The sequence below is a fragment of the Anopheles maculipalpis genome, chromosome 2RL, assembly GCF_943734695.1.
Source record: "Anopheles maculipalpis chromosome 2RL, idAnoMacuDA_375_x, whole genome shotgun sequence".
NCBI lineage: Eukaryota > Metazoa > Arthropoda > Insecta > Diptera > Culicidae > Anopheles > Anopheles maculipalpis.
In genome coordinates this window covers 82348016-82362655 of record NC_064871.1, presented here as the reverse complement: position 1 = coordinate 82362655, position 14640 = coordinate 82348016, and positions in this window count along the sequence as shown.

Sequence of the window (14640 nt, the reverse complement as noted above, 5' to 3'; positions counted from 1 at the left end):
TCCAAGGCCAAAAAATGCATTTCTGAAGCTTAAGAGGCTGCTTAAGTTAAGGCTTAAGCCTAAGTTGTAATGTTATCGTACCCAAAAGGCGGTTAGGGTGCAAGTTCGCGAGGTACCATTGCTTCAAAGATTCCAATAAGACAGCTTTGAAGTCATCTTTTTTTAAAAGATTATCTAAATATTTCGTTGAATTGCAAATTCTAGGCCTTTTAATTATGGCAGAATTTGGAACCGAAATTGCAAAAGAACTCTCGCGCTTCCTGACATTACTCACGTTCCCTCAATCTGCACGGACACGAATTCGGTCCAAATTTCAACATCTTGCTACACAAGTTCAAGTTCCTCGGGACAAGACTCAACATCACCCAGCACACAGGGCTACGCAGTAATCCTTTAACCTTTTTACCCACTTTTCTCCTTCTCTCATCGGCCCAGATCTGCCTCCAAACCCGTTCGGATCTGGCCCGTTCCTTGGAAACCTTGAATATCCTTGAAAGAAATAACACGACCAGTGCCACCGAGTTGCCTCTCACTTGCAGTTCCAGCGCGTTTGTCTGTCCCTTTTCTTGCCCACTCACGAGCAGGCGCGTCCGCTCCAAAATAAAGCATCACAACCGTGTCGAGTAGGTGAAAGTGATAGGATTGCCCTTGGGAAAAAGCGAACACCCTGGATCGCCATTCGCCATTTTCCGCAAGAGAGCGCAGGAAGAGCAGCAGAGGGTGTTGGTGGTTGGTGGAAAAAAGGTAAACATTGCCCAGCTTTTGTAGTGTGTGGGAGAGAGTTTTTCGCAAAGATTGTGTGTTTGTTTTGACCCGGTGTGGGTGGGAAGTTGCAAATTGCTCTTTAATATCGGAAGGACAGGCAGCTGGGAAGAAAGTGTTTGAATAATTCATCGGATCGTGGTGCGAGCTTAGCTTAGCGGAAGTTTTGGAAAATTTATAGTTTAATGCTTTCTACTTTATGGCCGCTTGCATCGCCTAATTCCTAACTACTAGGGGTGTACGCATATTTCACCACCCTGTTTGAAGTCCTTTAAGTCTTTCCAGCTTTGGAGGTGTAAAATCGTTACGCCAAACAGCAGAGCACAAAATTTCCTTTGCGAAATTGTTGGGCAAAAGATCAGGCAACGTTCCGCTCGTGGTCTTTTGTATGGCCGGTGAAAGGTACACGCGCATGCCACACCTGGAGCACAACTGGAACTGGACTGGCAATACCGTTTTTTTCATCTTGCAGACGTGCACATCAATTACAGCACTAACACAGTGTCCGGGGTCCAATTTTGTCGCAGACGGCGCGGTGAGGATTTAATGCTTGTGCCATGTTTTTATGCTGTCTCCTCCCCCAGAAAGAGCCCAATCATTGTCCAGTTGCGGTTGGGAACGTATCGGTTTCATTTGGCAAATTATTCGATTCCGTTCCCTCTCCTTTTCCCAATCGTATCAACTGTGTCATGATCGTTTTGTGAGTTTTGGCTGGAGCCACACTTCCTGTACACAGTGGTGAACAAAACAGAATGTCTCTTGAGATAAATTTTTCATACGGTAATTTGCTCAAAGTATGTAAACAAGGAAACTGGTAAATGAATTATCGAACTGGTTTTTGTTTTTAATTAAATCAAGGGGAATGCAATAATGAAGCATAGATCGAAGTTTAACATATCGAAGACTTTGATCGTGAAAGAGCCCGACTCGGAACCAAAGGAACCAGACGAGGTGGTTAAGAAGGAGGCCTCGGTAATATCGTAATAACAACCTAAGTACCGACATCTGAAGGCGCGTTGTTCAGGGGAATCGTGCCTACTAAAGGCTCCACAAACTATTTCGATCCAGAAGACTCAAACAGCACACGAAATGCTGTTTGAGTCTTCTGGTCTTCTGGATAATGCTGCAGAAGATATACCACACCTTGATACGTCCGGTAGTCCTCTAAGGGTACAAGTCCTAGACTATGCTGACGAAGGACGCCACTGCACTCGCCATTTTCGAACGGCGGATGCTAAGTACTATCTTTGGAGATGTGTGCGAGCAGGGCGTGTGGCGAATGAGAATGAACTTAAAGCTAGTTGGGAGGTTCAGATGCCCTGACGGTGATCAGAGCCAGAAGGATAAGAAGGGTTGGGGCAGTGATGAGAATGCTAGCAGCACGAGACGTAGATGATCACAGCGAGCCCGTTGGCTGGATCAAGTGTAGTGGAGAACCTGTCCGAGGTGCAGCCCTAGATCGAGTGTCCTATAAACGATTTGGTGACCTGTCCATGTTATCTAGAATTGTTCATCCCTGAGCATGCCAACAAGAAGTAGATTCTTCTTCAATAATTACTTTACTTTTAGTGGTTGATTTTCAAAATTAAATATAAAAAAAACCTACTAATATAATATTCAGCTTAACCTATCACAACATTTCTCTTACATTCTCAGTAAACAGACTCACTAATTTCGCTCACTTTCAACTACAATGGATCTGGATCATCACGTCACCGCATACCTACAACCGAGTCTATCCGGGATAAGCAAAAGAATACGGAGCAAAGGCTTTATCGCTATTGTTTTTTTTTTATTAATTCATTACAGGCAATGTTTTCAATATGGCCCAGAACCGCATTGCTTAACAAAAATGTTTGAAAAAAATGTTAATCGATCGACAGTAATTAAAACGATAAAACTCCAATTAACAGGCAACTGGTTAGATTTGTCAAAGTTGAGTTCGATAGTAATGGTCTTGACGAGGGGTTTCGATGGTGGAGACGATAAAGGTGCCGATCTTCACACGGTTGGGGGCCAAAAATCAAATCCCACCCGAACTATCCGACTGCGTGGTATCAAGTAAGTCCAGTAAAAGCCATGAGATAGCTGACATGACCTAGCAGGTCATATTAACTCAAGAAGAACTAGAACAATTTTCATTACAAATTTAAAAAATGAGGTATTATCCAACTCCCAATATGTATATACATACTGTTACATACGTGGGCCGCTACATATATTTCTGGCCTAGGCCACAACAAGTGTTTCCAGATGCAAACTGATATTTTTATTCGAAATTTTAAAATTTTGGAGCATAATCATGAGCATTGTGATGTTTACATTCACTTGAATCCGTAATCATTTTCGTGCGATCATTTTTCACAACTTTTGATGTGGACTATCAAGACAAGACTGCTTTGAATAACTCAAATCTTTGTATGGCGATGAAGAACCATCCTATAGCACTGTTGAAAACTGCTATAATGAATTTAATCGTGGCTAAAAATGGCCGTTGTGTCTGATAACATTGATGCCGTTCGAGATCTAAGTGTACAAGATCGTCATGTGACATAATACTGCGAGATAGAGGCATCATTTGGGCCTTTCTTCCGCCCCAGCATAAACACTATTTTGCACAAACACCTGACCGTAAAAAGGGTGAAGTCTTCGGAGAAATTCGAAAAACGAACTACAGAAGACGAGTTCATTTTTCACCATGTGAAATATTTGACCGGCCAAAACGTCGAATTGATGGGTCATCCGCCCTCTAAAGCCCTGACTTGGCACCCAATGACAACTTTTCATTCGCGCACATCAAGAAAAAAATTCGCGTTCATAAACCACGTTTGGTTGCAAACGCTCAAACCACGGTTTGAGCGCATGGAAGCAAGAGTGCATTAATCGTGCTGGAGAACACTTTGAAAAAGAATAAAACAAATTTTGAAGATAAATAATTGTATTTTCATTATCAGGCCAAAAATAGAAATAGCAGCCTACGTACTGAATTAGTAAATATTTTTGGTGGCTATGTTCCTTTCTTCAAACTTTAACTAAATCGGTGACATTTTTGCACCAAAGGATGTACCGAAAACAAGCCGATGTATTCAGCCTCAAAGTGTTTGTTTGAAAGAGCTGGTAGATGATATCACAGAATAATTACAATTTAACACAAAAGCGCTTCTAAAAGCAATTTTGTGATTGGGATATCAAGTGACATAATTGTGACATCATCTGCAGCACGTTTTGTGGAAGTGATGCTAATGTGATATTGCGATTTTCTTAGCTCTAACACATTAGTTTCTTACGGCATTGTAATATCAAGTGGTAACAGGGAATAAAAAGAAATTCATTCGCACAACCACTACTTATTAAACTTATTCAAATACTCTAAAAAGCGAGTAGTGAAATTGCTTTCGTAAAAATCCGGCAAACGATACACGGACGAGACCAACGGACCAGCCGATTCATACCTCGAGTCGGCCCCATGCAGACGATTGCCCGCGCCCGTATGTTGTTTCTGTGTTTGGATCGCAGCGAGAAGATCCATTCCTTTTGCTTTTTCTTCAATCAGCGACACAAAAAACTAAAGTCCACGAAGTAGTAGTATTGGGGGAGGACGACGTTCGCCCCCTTTTTCTTACCTCCATTTTGGAGAGGATGTAAACGGGTTTGGCTTTTCTTTTTTGTTGTTTCCTTTACTCGCTTGCTGCATGTTTACTACCGGCGTCCGGTCGTGTCTTTGGCTGGATGTGGCTGTGGTCCCGTTGAAGCCTAAAGGCTCATTTTTTTTCGTTGCTTTCTTGGTGGTACGATCGACAAGCGGACCCAGCCCGAAGCCAAACACGAACAATCTATCCCCCAGCCTTGTGTTTTCGCTCAGGTTTGCCTGTTGCGTCGAGCCCCGGTCAGTTGGTTGGAGAGTCGTTCTGTGCTGTGCAACCTCCTCCAAAGCGTGACCGGGTTTGGGGGGCATTACGAAGGGGGGGCCGTCAATAACATGCTGACCTATGTATTTTTCGGTCCCTCTCTCACTCACTCACACGCTTTTTTGTGTGCGTGTGTCTGTGGTCACAAAACCGCGGAACGCAATTTTGGTTTCGCTTCGCTCCTTTTCTTTTCAACATTCGATTTTTGCCATTTTCGTCACGAAAAGTAAAGAAAACCGGGCCAGCCAAAAACGAAGCAAAAATGCACACACGCAGACACAAGCCGTTATCTCATCTGTCTGCTGCCCTGAGTTTGGGGGGTTTCAGGGGAGAATAGCGAGGGAGATGGGGCTGGTTTTGTGGGCTGACCGGGCTGGGAAGTGCTTAAGGAGCAAGCACTCCCTCCCCACGAAGCATGATCGTACATGATTTGACTTCACAGTTGCTCTCAGCGCACTGGTAAGGAATACGAGCCACAACTTCAAGCACGTCTTGCGTGATATGCGAAATAAGTCGACGACAATCGAAACGGAACACGCAGAAAAAGAAAAAGAAATCTCTCACCCCCAATCGATCCGATACGATCGAACCGATCGATCGAAGAGGTTTCCGTCGATGACTGTGTCTGTGTGTATGCATGTGGGGGGCCCATTAAAAGCTTCGCAATTTTTGGTGGTACCATTGCCAGCTTCTTCCATCTTCCCTAGCCTGATCACCATGAATTATGCTGCTTTGTATGTATGGCCTTTCCATTCCGGTCTTCCCAATGTTTGGTGGCTATTTTTAAGCACATCGCCCAACGTGGAGAACAGAAAAAAGGGGGTCATTATTAAACAGGAGCTATAATTAAAGTGGCGAAAAGATTTCCCGTTTTTTTCCTGCTTTTTGCTTGTGCCAAGAGAGAAACCTTTTGGATTTCTTTATACTGTTCAGGAAGCGAAAAGATAAACCTTAAAAAAATATTGGCTGTTTCTGGTGACAATATGTTAACAAAATAGCATTTGTAAGATGCTTGTTAAAAATAGCAAGACTATGAGAACGAAATTTTGGCTTTTTAAATTTGAATTTTTAGATTGTTTTCCCTGTCCCTCTTAGTGTTGGGAAAAGCCAATCCCAGTGGAGATTCGAATCTTCGAATACACTTCCTGATTGGGATTCGATCTACATGCGAATCCGAATCCATCTTGCTATGGTACGGATTCGCTAATTCTTTTTGCTGTTTCTAGTGAGCGAAATTAGTGAGGGTGGGGGTGGGGGGGGGAGAATGGGGTGTTTAAGATCATAGAAATTTCCATATTCCAAATTAACCTCCAATCCCATTCATATAATTAAAGAATACTAATCGTGTAGGGTCCCAATCGATCCCCAATTGATCCCAAATCCTACACCAACATCATATCGAATCGGATTGATTCAGAATCCCAATCGGATCAAATTCCAATCGAATACGAATCCCAATTGAATCCCTTACGGATCGAATCCGTTCATTAGGATCAAATCCGATTCGAATCTTTGTAGCGATTGAATCTTCGAATCTTTCGAGTCCGAATCTACCAGTACTAGTTTCTACTGCTTTTCGTAATTTAAGCCAATGTTTTTTAAAACATAATTATTACAGTTACTGCAATAAACAGAACAACACGCAAGCAAAAAAATAAAATATAAATAAAATATAAGAAAATAAAATATAAATATAAATAAAACTGAAAAAAGCTATTACAAAAGAAACTTAATTGGTTGTAATTTTGTCTTGATTGAAAACACTTTAACAGAAATTTGTATACTGGCTTAATATTAGTGTCTTTTTTATCTTTGTGAGATTTTACTCTTTACAGACTATTTGGCTGTTATATACTTGCAGTGGATGGACAAGAGCATAAAAAATAAGAGATAAAAATACCAAATTTCATTTAATAGACTTAGTTTTTGTTTGTTAAACTTAGATGAAAAGAGTAGATGAACGAACTGTTTACACTTTGATGAAAATATGAGCTTTACGCATTGCTCGATTATACAATTATTTGTTTTGTTTTGGTTTATCATTTGCCAAACAGGAAGAGATGAACTGTGAACATTACTGGAAGATGAACTAGTTAGGGTAAGATAATATAATTTAGCATATTGGACTGGAGAATAAACAGTAGCCTGACTGAATCCTAGGCGTGATAGCATCATCAAAAATATTGAGAAAGCGTAATCAGGCTCTAAATTTATATATAATTATTCAGACAACATTGAACGAAATTAACGCTAATGGGAAAAAATAAGATTATGATGATGCTATCACCAAATGTTGGTGTGATTATACCTGGTAGTAATATTAAATGAAATATTTTGAAAAACTAATATAAAAGTAGTCCCGATTCTTTTGTCCATCACTGTACATCCCGAACCGGAGAGAACAAAATAAGGAAATAGTTCACAAAACTTAAAAGCTATATATAAATTCAATAAAAAGTTTGAAAATATAGTATATAAAGAACAATTTTCAATAAATTTGAAGAAAAGGTAAAATAGTTGAAGACAAAACTAACACTATGAAACAGAAAGAAAACAAAAAGGTAACAAGAATGACAAAATGACAGTAGAAAAATAATACTAAATAAATTGTTTTTGTCGAAACGATTCATAAGTTCATCACATGAACTTTCCTTTTACTTTTCAAAATTTTTAAAGACAATTTTGATCTCTAAATTTAGTTTAAAAAAGGTTTAAAATAAAGGAATGAGAAACGAAATATGGAAACAACATAAAGGAGTATAAGCTTAAGTACTAAATTAAAATAAAAGAAAATGAGTGAAGATAAAAGAGAAGTCAAAAGTAATTATGTAAGAAGAATTGCACCAGAGAGCAAACCAAATCCACCCCAAAAAAGGAATGTCAAGTCCTTGTCGAAAAAAGAATCTTTTAACATTCATGAAATGTGTTGCACTTCTTTTATACATCCCAACTGTAATGGAAAAGTGTGTAATTCAAATGGAAAAATGGCCATATTGCTATCCCATAAAAGAAAAACCATCCTCATAAAGGACAAAGTTTATGTCCTTTTTCCCCAAAAACAGACTACATTGCTGTAATGAACGCAGCACCAAAACCACACACACACACACACTGTCTTAGAACACTGTACCAGTGGGAAATGGAGAGTTTTTGAACGTACAAGGTCGTGGAAATGGGCCAACAAGGTCGGTGGTCGGTACACCGTTTAACCAAGAGAGCTAGAGAGTGACTTTATTCCGCGTTGAGAGGGAAATTGCAGGTCAAAAAAGGCTAAAGAAAAATGCAAGGAAAAGCGTCTGCAAAAGTGTCTTCTCCTAGGAGTAATCGTTAAAAAAGGAGGGAGAAGTATTCATCGGATTTTATTGGAAAAACACAAAAAAAAAAGTTAATTGAAATGGAATGGTAAAATCAGCCGGGTTGAAAAGTTCTAACGAACAACTTTTGATAACAACCATTCCCAATTCGATAACTGCCGATAAGAGCCAAAACCGCACAAGCTGCTCTGTTGGGTTTGGGGATCACTTTGTGCGGGGTGACGATAATAGAAAAGTTGAGTAAAATGTGGTTGTATGTGGGGTTCATTTCTTTATATTTAAATATTTTTTAATTAATTTTCAAAACTATTTTCTTGGATAATAATACTTTGTGCTATTCCATAAGTTCGATAATCAAAAGAAAATTATTTGCAAATCACTTTACTGTCCCTCGCAAGCTCCTCGAGTCCTATCTAAAATGAGCTTTTATTACACATGGTAACTCTGAAGGCAGAAAAAAGCATTTCTTGAGAGTGCTTGTCTTCTGAGACCCTATCTAAAAATCGCGTTTTCATGCTCATGAAGGTCACCTGAAGAAACACCACCCAGACAGACAGACCGACAGACAGTGGGCAACCATTTTGGGAGGAATCTCGAACGCACATAAATCTACACCTACTTACCCTGTATTTTTCTGGCTGGCTTTTTCGGCAACGAATCTGCTGGTTTTGTCACACAAGCACACGCAAACTTTTCACTTTGTTGTAACTGATTTGTAATAACTTTGCTAAGCTTAAGCCACGATCGGAGTAAAGGAAGCTGCTGTTGCAATGGCAATGCACTCGCTCACGTTACATTTTTTTCGCACCCGCATGTAATGGAGGGGACACACAAACACATGCAGGAAAATGCTTCAGCTGTTAGATGACAATGTGCCCGCGATGGATTTACGGCTTTTCGATTGCCCTGCTGCACCCCTTTGGCCTTATCGGGGGTGGGCGATTTTCACACGATAATAACAAATATACACGGCTGATTCACTTGAGCACTCGCACAAATACACGTGAGGAAGGAATTTTCACCCACACACACACACACCCACACTTGCACACCTATGTAGATTAGGCAAAAGCGTAAATATTAACATTACACATTATTACACAAGGCAGTCGATGTTTAATCGAATAATGTTCAAACTAATTGGCACGTGAGACATATAATTATCGATGAGAGGTGAGAGCTTTTCCCACGATCACTCAAAACAAGGTTTTGTAGTGTTGGATTGCGTTATTGTTCGTATGACACGACTGATTAGGCATTCAGAGTTTCCCTAGCTTTTCTTAAGAATAATCATAATAAGAAAATATCGAATTTAAACTCCATTTTAGATTTTTTGTAGATTATATTCTGTTCATTGGATGCATTGCGTTCAACGACAATGGAAAAAAAAAAATAATTAAATTTTATAAAAAATTGCTTGAAGAAAAAATAAAGAAAATTATGCAAACCTAGGTCAACAAACACAAAACATTGAGGCAAAATTAATGTAAAAAATTGAGAAAATTTTGCATAAATTAGTTCAGAAAATCACTAAAATTATTTCAAACGAAAAATATGTATTTTCATGAATGCAAAATTACTGCAAAATATTTAGCAGAGGATACAAAAATTAGGTCAAGCTTCAACCTTCATGTATGTAAAAATATTGTTTAAAAATTTGTGCAAATGATGCAAAAATAACCATGAAAAATACTTGATTTTTGGGACAAAATATTATCTTTTTTATCTTAAGGGACAGCAGGGTCGTATTGCTATGAATTATTATCTTCGCAAGTAACAAATTATGCTAAAGAAATTAGGCAAATGAAACGAAAATTGGTCAAGATAAGCACTGGATTTTTTATGTAAACATATAATCTTCATATACGCAGAATTTTGGGGCCCGGTGGTATAGGCGACAGAAGCGCCGGTCTTCATACGGCAGGACCGGGGGGTTCCTATCCCATCCGCAACGCCCCCTCTCCCGTATTGAGAACTGACTATCCTACTACGTGGTATCGGCAAGTCTAGTAAGCCATTCGATGGCCGGCGTGACCTTAGAGGTCGTTAAGTCAAGAAGAAGATATGCAGAATTATGTAGAAAAATTAAGGAAAATTAAAAGAGAAAAATGTGACAAAAATAGATGAAGAAAAATACAAATTATTTAAGACAAAATCTTATCGCCATGCATACAAAATATATTAAACAATTTGAGCAAAATTAGGTCAAGAGAAACAGTAGCTTTTTGAGACTAAATATTATCTACATCGAATGCGAAACTATTGTGAAAAAAAAATTAGCAAAAGGTACAAAAATAGGTCAAGTACAACATTACATTTTTAAGATAAATTATTATCCATCGTCGATAACAAATTTTGGCAAATGATACAAACATAGGTCATTATTACAATAAATAATAAAAGGATCACTTTAAAATTACTCAATGTTTAATAATCAATTAAACACAATTAATCTTCTTAAACTCCAACTCAAACAAGTAATCTGCATAAAATCTGCTCATTCACAAACACACCAGCGCATCCAGCGTTAAATTTTCTTCGATTTCCAACCAACGGTGGAAGATATCGGCCCCGAGGGCAACAAACTTGAAAGAACCTTCACGCGGGAACGACACGGTTGAGACACACAAACACACACGACACGGCGCGGGTATTCGCGTAGCCGTCGTCACCAAAAGGGATGCACCCGCGAACCCGGCCGATGCACAGACGCGCGAAATATGCACGCGTAATAAAAGCAGCACAAAACAAACGGCACGAGAAGAACTCGGCATATACGCACACGCACACTCAATCAAACACAACACGCAATGTGTGTGCCCCGGGACCGGCCGGGGTATTTTTTCGCTTAAATCGAGTGCATAAAAGCAGCAGCAACAGCAGCACCACAACACAAACGCACTGATTCCATCCCCCTTTCCTCCCACTGGGTCAAAACGAAGGGAAGGGATGAGGTTGGGTTGGGGACAGGAAAACGCGCGCGCGGGAAATGGCCTTCGAGGCACGAAACAATCGACAAGACCCCTTCGCCTTGCTGAGCCTGGAACCTGGCTTTGGGTTTGTACGGGCGCGCGAAACAAACGGAACGATGACGCAGTTTTGGATGGCAAAAATCGACACGAATCCAATCCGAGGTATCGTGGAAGAGACGAGAAGAATAAAAAAAAAAACAGCCCGTGTTAACACACCAGCGCTTCCACCGACAACGGCAACCGAACAGTGAATGAGATCTGCTGCTGCTCGCGCGTCATCCGTGAGCGATGGGAGCCGCCGGATATTTGTGTGTGCGTAAATATGAGCATACCATTCTCTCGCATTAGTGTATCAGCCATCTACCATCATCCCCCCTCAAACCCCCCATTTATGTTGGGTACGCACCAACAACAACGAAATGGGGGAAAGAAATGGCCAAATACACACATACACACAATTGGTGGCTCTTTTTCGCGCACTGGCCCTATCTGAGATTGGGGGCCTTTTCCCCTTTTTCGCGATTGCAATTGTGCGGACGGTTGTCGAAGTGTTTTGGACGGGTGTCGGTTTTGGGGTCTGTTTGGGGTTGTTGTTTCGCCGATGCAACCGCCACAATGGGATGCAACAAGTTCTGCTGCTGCGGTGCTCATGTTGTACGACGGTTCCACTCAATTGCGGATTTATGATAAGGGAAGCAAGGGTTCGTATTTTAGTTCATATTTCATCTTAACAAATAACTAAAAGAAATATAAATTTTTTTACTTTAAAAAATCAGCAGCAAATGCTAATTGTGGACCGTAATACGGACACTAGTTCACCAACTAATAATTATATAAATATATAAAACAAGTAATTAAGCCGAAAGATCAGCTACAATTACTTCGATATATTACCAGAAAAATGATAAATTAAAATACTTAAGCAACTCGCAAATAAACCGAAATAATAATGGAAGTAAATATGGCACGAGAAACCAGCAACAGATAAAACGTATTCAAATATTAAATTAAAAAAAATTGGTTTTGTAATGCAGTTAGTGAATATTTTATATTCAAACAGTTTATCAATAAATAAATGATAATTCGAAGTGAACCTAGACATATTAATCTAACGACTTTAAAACAATTGCTGCTTCTTCTTGGCTTATCGACCTTTTAGATCACGTCGGACATGGAATGTCTTACTAGACTTGCCGATATCACGTAGTTGGATAGCCAGTCCTGACTACGGAGGAACGATCCGGATGGGATTGGAACCCCGGGCCTGCCGTTTGAAAACCGTTAGGCTACCGGGCCGCACAACTTAGAGATTGAAAGTATAAAACACGTTAGTCATATTAAAACAATGCAATTTGAAAATGAAATTTAGTAATCTTTCTTCTAGTTATTTAGAAATTTAGAGCACTGAGTTCAGCTCCTCTTATGCGCCCACCAGAAATTCCGGGAATTTTCAATACTTGTTGGTTAGTTTAGCAATTGTATGATTTATCATTAACTATCTTTTCTAATATGTTTTAAGGTACTACTAAAGAAAGAATACTAAATTTTCATTGTCAAATTGGATTGTTTTAATTTACCTAACCTGCTTTATACTTTCATTATTTAAGCTGTGCGGCCCAGTAGACTAACATTCTTTAAACGACAGGTCCGGGGTTCAAATCCCATCCGTACCGTACCTCCATCGGGAGGATTGACTATCCAACTACGTGGGTATCGGCAAATCTAGTAAGCCATTCGATGGTTGGCGTGACCTAGTAGGTCGTTAAGCCAAGAAGTAAAAGAAATGGTTTTACCCTGGCTGCTCTGCCATATGCGGGTTTAAAATCAATTAAGCAATGGGAGAAGTGTAACTTTACGACCCACCGCAGTGCGACGTATGACAACATAAAATCAGGGACGGTTACGAAGGGTACGGTAGGGAACTTGCAGTGAAATATTCCTGAGCAAAGCTGGATCATGGATACTATCAAGGAGAAGAGTGGTAACATATCAGGATTGGGCAATAGAACGGCGATCTTCAAGAGACGCCAAGCAGACGACATCTGTCGTCGTAACAGGGCAGGGTAGATGATCAATCACAAATGGTTTTCCAGAAGGCAAACCTAGTGAAGAACATCTTCATTCGATGAACTGAACCAGAGGATGCTGGTTGATTAATAACTCTATTCGATCAATGTGGATTTTGCTGATGTGGAACAGATCATCGAGCAATACTATAACACCGATCGGATCACTGAACAGTTCAAACTCTTCAAACAAAAGGCATCGGAGAAATCACGAGCCGCACGTTTTCAATGTGGTGAGAAAAGGTGAGACCCGTGTCGAGTCAAATACCCAAGTCCTAGCACGTTCTAGGGTGAACACATGGTGAAGATGATACTTGGTAATGGATATTCCGTATACAAATCCCCTCTGATAGTTTCCCACTATCTATTTGGAATATGTTACTGAAATGAAATGAGTTGTTTTACAAAATAAAAATATAAATCTTTCATCAAGTAGATGTAATTTAAATTAAAAAAAAAAGATACATACCTTAAGATTTGTCGCTGTTTTTCTGCTGCCCACGAGAAAATCCTCTCTAAATAAGCACCTTATTAAGCTTCAAGACAGCAATCGTTTCGGGATTTTATCATTCAATTTTCACTCTCAACCTTCCTCTGTATTTTTTCTTGTTGTGTTGTCTGCGCTGTGTATATGTATATATTTCATTTGGTTTTGAATTAACTGTATAAAGCAATAGTGGAAAATTTTTCTTAGCAATTCGATCGAATGCGACCAAAACTGTCTTTTGCTTTGAAATTTATCGTTTTCGATACGTTCGCCACCTGCACACGTACGTTTCCATCTTTTCTGCTGTGTTGTTGTGCATATTGGCTGAATGGTATAGCACATTTAGGCGTATTTTGAGGCTTTTCTAGGTTGAGCTGCCGGCGGCGTCAACTGAACCAGTCCCACCACCATCACGTGATACGTTTCTTTTCCGTTGTTTAATATTTTGTTCTATTTTGTAAGATTTTGTTTGTGTGTAAAAAGTAGCAGCTAGCTGGTTGGCCATATTTTCCATTTTCGTTCCTTCGTTTCCAAACCTCTTCTTCTCTCTTCCATATTTCCTCTCCTATCCGTTTGTTTTTGTTTTGTCACTTAGCAGTCTGAGAAGAAAAGATCAAAAATCGAATTACATCCTAAAACCTTTACGCTTTTTTAACTCTCACGTTCGTTTCGTTTCTACGTTTTTTTTTTCTCCTGAAAGCAAAGTTTTTAAAGGTGGCCTTTATGAGTTTTGAACTCAACTTTATAGCTACGCCAAATTCAGTTTTGGTCAACTTCTACTAAACGTATATAAAATAATAATAATAATATTAATAAAAGTAGCAATAACATTAATCCCACTGACCTTCAAACAAGCACAAGACCACAAGGGAAGTCCATGCGTTTGTGTGTTTTGCAATGAGCACCAGTCCCATCTATCAATCTAGCTATCGTTTTGTTTCTTATCATTTTTTAACTTATTTCACTTATCTCCACCCGGGTTTGCCAATATAACTCTCTAGTCTTCGCTTTTTACCCACCACTACACCTAACCAACTCTACCATTATTTCCGATTTTGCCTAATTATGAGCATGTGTAGTGGCGATCCGCTGCTGCTCCCTGTGCCTAAGGAATCTCACTCGATGTAAATT